A 7648-nucleotide genomic window follows, 5' to 3' on the forward strand; every position below is an offset into this window, starting at 1 on the left:
GAGTTTCTTATAGGTAGTACATAGTTGAGTCATGTTTTTTAATCCACTATTTTAATTTTAATTTTATTTTATTTTTCAATACACGATTGTAGTCTTGAAAAAACCTACTGGCTGGGCATGGTGGCTCATGCTTGTAATTCAAGAGAGGTCAAGGCAGGTAGATAGCTTCAGCCCAGGACTTCAAGACCAGCTTAGTGAGACCTCGTGTCTACAAAAAAAAAAAAAAATCAGTCAGGTGTGGTGGCAAGTGTCTGTAGTCCCAGCTACTTGGAAGGCTGAGGTGGGAGAACTGCTTGAGCCTGGGGGACAGAGGTTGCAGTGAGCTGCTGCACTCCAGCCTAGGTGACGGAGTAAGACCCTGTCTAAAAAACAAAACAAACAAACAAACAAAAAACCTACAGCACCTGATATTCCCAGGTGGTTTCCCATCCAAGTACTAATCAGGACTGACCCTGCTTAGCTTCGAAGATCGGACGAGATCAGGTGCATTCAGGATGGTATGGCCATAGACTGTTTTTCAGTTGGTGTATTTAGACTATTACATTTAGTGTCATTGATATGTTAGAGCTTAAGTCTACCATTTTATGTTTTGTTTTCTGTTTGTTCACTCTTTTTTGTCTTTCTGTTTTCTTTTTCTTGCCTTCCTGTGAGTTAGTTGGTCATTTCTTAGAATCCCATTTTGATTTACCATATTGTTTTTTAATGTGCCTCTTTGATAGCTCTTTAGTATTTGGTCTAGGTATTACATTACATTATATCTACAAAACTTATTAACAGTCTATTGTTATTACTCACAATTTTTTCTGAAACTTTACACATTTTTGTTCTAGGTCCACTCTATGGCAGCCACTGTACCAGCTGCTAAGTTGTGAAGACGAATAAGGCACATTCACTGCATATAAAGAGCTTATAGTCTCATGGGAGGGTCAGATGCATTAAAAAAGTGTCCTTATAATGTATATGCCAAAATAGGAGTATTCATCTAAATCAGAGGTTGGCAAAGGTTTTTCTGTAAAGGGTCAGATAGTAAATAGTTTAGGCTTTGTGGGCCAAATGATCTCTGTTACAACTATCCAACTCTGCCACTGTATTGTGAAAGCAGCCATAGACAATATGTAAATGAATGTTTGCAGCTGTGTTCCAATAAAACTTTATTTTCAAAAACAGGCAGTGGGCCAATTTGGTTCACTGGCTGCAGCTTGTTGACCACTGTTCTAGCTATTTTATTTATTTATTTATTTACTTATTTAGAGACAGAGTCTCACTCTGTCACCTGGGCTGGAGTATAGTGGTATGATCTCAGCTCACCGCAACCTCCGCCTCCCGGGTTCAAGCAATTCTCTTGCCTCAGCCTCTGGAGTAGCTGGGACTACAGGCACCTGCCACCACGCCTGGCTAATTTTTGTATTTTTAGTAGAGACAGGGTTTCACCATGTTGACGAGGCTGGTCTTGAACTCCTGACCTCGTGATTCACCTGCCTCAGCCTCCCAAAGTGCTGGGATTACAGGCATGAGCCACCGCGCTGGGCCTCTAGCTATTGCTTTTATTTCCTCTTTATGTTTTACTATGAAAGTATGGTTGTTATGATAATTAAATGAGCTAATATTTGTAACATGCTCAGAACAAGTCCTGGCAGATATTAAGCTCTACATGAGGTTAGTCTTTAGCTGTTCCTTGTCTCGCCCTCTATTCCATACACATAAGATGCCTGAGGCTTGATGTAGGTTATTTGGAGGATATGCTCAAAGGCTAACAGGGGCCATGGTTGATGCATTTGCTCATTACTTAGGTAGGTCACTTCAACAGCATCCTTCATAAATTTACCAGGTTCGTTTTGACCATGAGCTCCCATGAATCTTTGAGCATCTCTCTGCTTCCCTCCTCCCCAGCGAGTAATGAGATAGGGGAAGCCGAATTTCTTCTGGAGTTAGATGATCTGGCCTAATCCCTGCCTCTGCCCATTTAATTTCACCTCTGAACCTATAGTGTCCTCGTATATAAAATGGGAATGATGCTCTACCCTCACAGGATAAGTGTAGAAATTAAACAAGATGATGTGTATGAAAAGTACTTTGCAAACCATAAAGTACTTTGTAACTGCTGGTAATTGTTAACATTATTAGGATGTAAGAACTCTAATTCATTCATTCCTGGGTTCTTTTCCTACCAAGTTCTCAGCCTCTGTAGCAGGAAGGGTAGCACTTACACAGGCACTAAAGACCCAACGCCCAGTTATACCCAGGGAGAAAGGAGATTGTTATTTATATAATTAGTAGTTAAAAATCAGATTATTTGTGTATGCCTTTGTTCTACTAAATGATACCTCTGCGGCTTTCCAAACTTTATGTGTGCTGCATAGTCAACGGGGAAACAATTGACCTTTCTCTTGTTGAGGTGTGTTCATACAATTGCCTGCTAAGTAGGAGTTAGCAATTGAAATAAAGCACATTGCAGTGAGGCTAAAAGGCTACACATTAGCAGAGCTACTGATTCTTGTAGCCTGGGACCCAGAAAGGAATTCAATTCAATGCAGTTTAACCTGATTCAATAAACTGAGGTTTGCTATTTGCTGGACATTGTGCCAGGCACAATGGATACATACAGAAATGACTAACACAGCCTCTGCCCTCCTGGAGTGCATAGCTCCATGATGGAGACAGATAGGAACTCCAAGTTATGGTGTAGGAGGAGCTAGGCTGGAAGAAATCCTGAAGGGGAGAAAATAAACGTTTCTTCTTCATGAGCTTGTTCTCACTTCAGACACAAGGGAGTGAGGTAGACAATGTGACTTCAGATAGAGTTAGGTGCTCTGAGGGGAAAAAAAGAGGATAAGGTAAGAGAATGCCTGGGGGTAGAAGGAACACCCCCATTTCCCTTTCCCTGGAGGGACCACTTTAAACCTGTTTAATTCTTTAGAAATTTACTTATCTCTAAATAACGTTTATAATGTTACTCCTTATTTTTTTGGTTTAGATGTTATATGTTTACTGCCCACTATATGGAAGATAAAGATTTAGCTCTGTTTTTAATTTTAGTTTTTGAGATCTTACTTTTACGTGTAGAATTAAAATCTAATGAAACCCACCCGTTTTATGGTAACTTAGAGTAGCCCTTGCACTGGTGGCCACCGTCCACCTCTTCAGCCTCATCTGGTACTGCATTTCCCACTGCTCTTTGGCCATGTTGGCCTCGTCTCATTTTTTTTTAATTTGTTTTGTTTTTGTTTTTGAGACAGAGTCTCACTTTGTTGCCCAGGCTGGAGTGTAGTGGCGTGATCTCAGCTCACTGCAACTTCTGCCTCTAGGGTTCAAACTATTCTCGTGCCTTAGCCTCCCAAATAACTGGGAATACAGGTGCCTGCCACCACGCCCAGCTAATTTTTGTATTTTTAATAGAGATGGGGTTTCTCCATGTTGGCCAGGCTGGTCTCGAACTCCTGGACTCAAGTGATCCCCCTGCCTCGGCCTCCCAAAATGCTGGGATTGTAGGCGTGAGCCACCACTCCCAGCCAATGCTATTGTAATTAACTATTTTATTTTTCTTAAGTTTCACATTCGTTGTTAAAAAAAGAAGAAAATTATAAAAATACCCATAGTAGCTTAAGTTTGTAGAGCTTCCCTTCCCTGTTCCCAGCTCTCTTATGTGAAATGGACCCAGGAAGAGCCACATGTATTTTAGGCACACACAACCTAGTCCTAGCACATAGGAAGCACACAGCAAAAATTTGTAACATTAAAAAATAAAAAGTTTTCTTATGGTGACCATAGAAATTATAGCCACAAATCCCAGGCAAAGATTGAGAAAAGAGACAGACATCTAGGAGATTTTGGCTTTTGAGAACTAACCAAAGAAAGTCAAAGTTTCTCTTCTATCAAGAGGGTAGACAATGTTTTGAAGTGTTTGTAGGTGATTCAGGAACTCAGAGAAGTCAGCAATTCAGAGAGAGGCTGTGGTCCTACCCAGGATGAGAGAAGCTGGGCAACCGTGCAGCTTGGGGTCTCTCACTTGCTGGTTTGGGCTTTGTTCCAAAAACTCCCAATTCTTCTGAAGATCTGCTTGCACTCTCTTTTTCCCAGTGGCTGAGTCATGGCCTTCAGAAGGCCCTAGATATTTGGAGAGCCTCCAGAAGGCCCCAGTTCCATCTTACATTTATGGAGTGCTTCCTGCATGTAAAGTCTTATGTCAGGCCACAGGAGAATATGAGGTGAGGTAGAAAGATCAGTGGGCAGACGGAGCAAGCTTCTAGCCCTCACTTTATCCTTGTGTTCTTGTTCAAATTATTCTCTGAGCCTTGGTTTCTAATGATATAAATCAAGAATATTTTTACTGCTTGTACAGTAGATCACATTGTGTTCTGTATAGATGGTGCCTCCTAAAATACATGACTTCAATGATCTTAGATTAGTGCATGGACCCAGGTGGAATTTGGATTCCTTATGCTTATGACCAGAATTGGAAGGCCAAGGTGTTCCCGTTTCAGAGAATAACACAGTGGTTGCTCAGATCATCCATTCCTCACAGAAGCTTCTTTTTCTTCTCCCCTGTCCAGCTTTATTAAGGCATAATCAATAAATTAAAATTATATATATATGTATGGTGTACAACTCGATGTTTTGGTATACGTACACATTGTGAAATGATTAGATCAAGTGAATTAGCATGCCCTTGCCTCACATGCTTATCATTTTTTTGTGGTGAGAACATTTAAAATCTACTTTGTTAGCAATTTTCAAGTATACAGCAGCCCATTATTAACTGTAGTCACCACACTGCACATTAGATCTCCAGAACTTATTCATCCTGCATAACTGACATTTTGTACTCTTGAACAAATGTCTCCCCAGAAGCTTCTTAAGACTCAAGCCCACGACAATCACTGGCCTCGTTTGTAGATCTCTTGCTCTGGTAACCCTAAGATGCCTACAGCTTGTGTTTTGTCAACCACAGGGCATGGTGAGCCATGGTTGATCCCAAAACCTCGTGTAAGATTTTTTAGCACTGAGATCCAGGGCCCTGGTGTCTCTGCACTCTTTCTCTGATCTGCCCACTTCTTGCTTTGATTGATCTTTAAAAAAGACTCTCAAAGGTGGACTTTCTTCTGCAGTGGCCACTGAAGCTCTTCCCTTTCAATCAGACCTTTCCTAGCACAGATGAAAACTCAGCTCCTCCAAGGAGCACTAGGAAAAGTTACCTAAAGTGATAGCCCTGCTCAGATGTGTAAAGTTTACATGTTAGTCATACCGAGTTTATGAAAGCAAGCATACCTACTCTGGAAGAAGGAAACTGGAAGACCTGCTGCACCTTTTGCCTGAGATAAATAGCTGAGGGATGTTGCAACAAACCTGAACCCCTTCTGGGAAAGGGTGTGCTGTTTATCTTTGGAGTCCGCCAGCATGGTGGTGAATGCTAAGGCTGCAAGCTCCACACCCTTTTTGCATTGCTTCCATCTGACATGCAGACTCTTGCTGTCAGGTCCCAGCCTGCAGTGCCACAGTGGGCTGCTGGACAGGAGAAATGGTACTTTTCATGTGGTCAGTGTGGGCTTCCGTCCAGTAGGGCAACACTGTGCGTCCTTTGAGGCTTGATTTCCTTAATTTTTGGAGCTAAGCCAAATGGCAGTGCCAGGGAGAAGGCACTGCCCTATAATGTGTGGATGCTCTTGTCAGTCAAGGCTAAAAAGACTCCAGCTAGGACATTTCTGGTGAAAGGTGCTTTTCAGCCCTGGGGCATTTGCATTCCGTGTGAGGGCCCAGCCGGATAGAAGAGGACCTGCCTGTGTGTAGGAGCAAAGTTTCACTCAGAATCAAATCTATGGGAGGTAGAGGGTAGAAAGAGGGGTGAGAGAGAGGAAAGTCCTAGTTGTGGCTATTCTGGCCCCATTCAGAAATGGCTCACTCATTGAGGGGGACACTTTCCTGGAATTCCTTCTCTTCAGACTTGAAGGTATGAAAAACTAAGAAAAAAAAAGGAAGAAAAAAGAAAAACGGAACATAAAGGAAAACAATACTTTTAGGCATTCTCCTCTTTGGGAAGTTGGCACTAGTCACACACGCTAACTAGAAATCTCTGTTTACATCATGCAGACACAATGGGCTGAAAGTGAACCAAGCAACGAGAACTCTCTGCGTGTGTGTCTCTCTGTCTCTGTCTCTGTGTCTCTTACACTGTCTTTCTCTGTTTCTCTGTATCTCTTTCTGTGTTTCTCTGTCTCTCTGTGTCTCTGTCACTGTTTCTCTTTCTCTGTCTCTGTCTGTTTCCCTGTCTCTGTGTCTCTGTCCCCCTCCCTTTGCATATGTGTGTATGGGTTCCAGTGGACCAATAGCCAGTTCTCTTTTGTTCTGATTTTATTTTAGTAAAAAGAAAAGAAAGTCCCTGATAAATAAAGCTGAATTAATGGGAATTGTCTCATCTATTCCTGAATGCAGTCTTCAGAACCAGACAGAAATGGATTCAAATTATGCTTGGCAGCTTCATGACTTTGGCTAATTCATTTAATCTCCCTGAATACCAGGTGAGAATTCGTCACGGATAAAATTAGACTATCAAGCCTGGTTCATGGTTGGGTGGTGCGATTAGATGAGGTAGCTGTGTAAAGCTCCTTAGCTCAGTGGGGGATGTGTGGAAGTGAGGCTGGAGGAAGAGACATTGGCTTGGGCTGGCAGCCTTGGAAGCCATAGGAAGTGTCTTGTTTTTATTCCCAAAGCAAAGAGAAATCAGCAAAGGTTTAAAGAAGCTAGTGAGGGGTGGTTTTGATGTGGAGAAGGCATTGTTGACGGTGGGAAGGGCCAAGACCAGAGGCGGGGGGACCCATTAGGAATTACTGCAGTGGTCCAAGTGACTTGACATTCTAGGGGCTTTGATTTTGATTTCCTGGCTTTTGGCACTGCACCTCTTCCTAACTCTGTGAAAAGCTTTGACCTTCAGGTTCCTAATCTTTGACCCACCCTGTTACTAAGCTTACTCCTGGATTAAATGAAGCTCTGGCTCAGTTTTGTTAATTCAATATTTACTAAGTACCTATCATGTGCTAAGAACTCTACTGGCTGAATATAGAGTTTAATGTAGAAACAGTAAATAGGTTTCAATTACTCACTGGTAGAGTCTGTGTTGAAAGGATTAAGAGGGCCAGGATTGATTAGCCATGTTTGCTGTGGGTGAGGAGAGTGCTGGCAGCATGTTTGTCACACATTTGCCATCTCCGATCCAGTGACTTCCACCTCCTATATTCCACCCTTGCTTGATCCTGGCTCTCCTCAGACCATCTTATCTTCAAACAGTTCCCATGAGTCTGGACACAGTAGCAAGCATCTGTAGTAGCTGCTTGCCGAGGAAGTGTTGGAAGAGATGCATTCTTTCAGCATGGAGACTGCTAAACCAGCAGTGTGTTAGCTGACGAGAGCATCCACATGGAGAGAACGTGCCAGGCAATGAACAGAGATGAAGACAGAGTTAAGAGATGCAGAGGCTGAGCAGGAGTGACCGTCCAGGCCTGGAGCCAGTAACGCCAGAAGCGCTCATCATGGGAGAGGTATGGATGTGTGCCCACAAATGGGGTGAATTGTGTGTCCTGGAAAGGCTTGAAGCTTCACTCAGGAGCAGCCACATATAGAGAGTGGAGCAACGGCAAGGTAAGGTGGTGAGCTGAGT

General features: G+C 42.8%; 1 pseudogene; it reads right to left on the reverse strand.

The window, feature by feature from the left end:
* Positions 1–392: 392 nt before the first annotated feature.
* LOC112135561 (5S ribosomal RNA) lies at positions 393–511 on the reverse strand (annotated as a pseudogene).
* Between the last annotated feature and the right edge of the window lie 7137 nt (positions 512–7648).

Source organism: Pongo abelii, chromosome 9 (assembly GCF_028885655.2).
Source record: "Pongo abelii isolate AG06213 chromosome 9, NHGRI_mPonAbe1-v2.0_pri, whole genome shotgun sequence".
NCBI lineage: Eukaryota > Metazoa > Chordata > Mammalia > Primates > Hominidae > Pongo > Pongo abelii.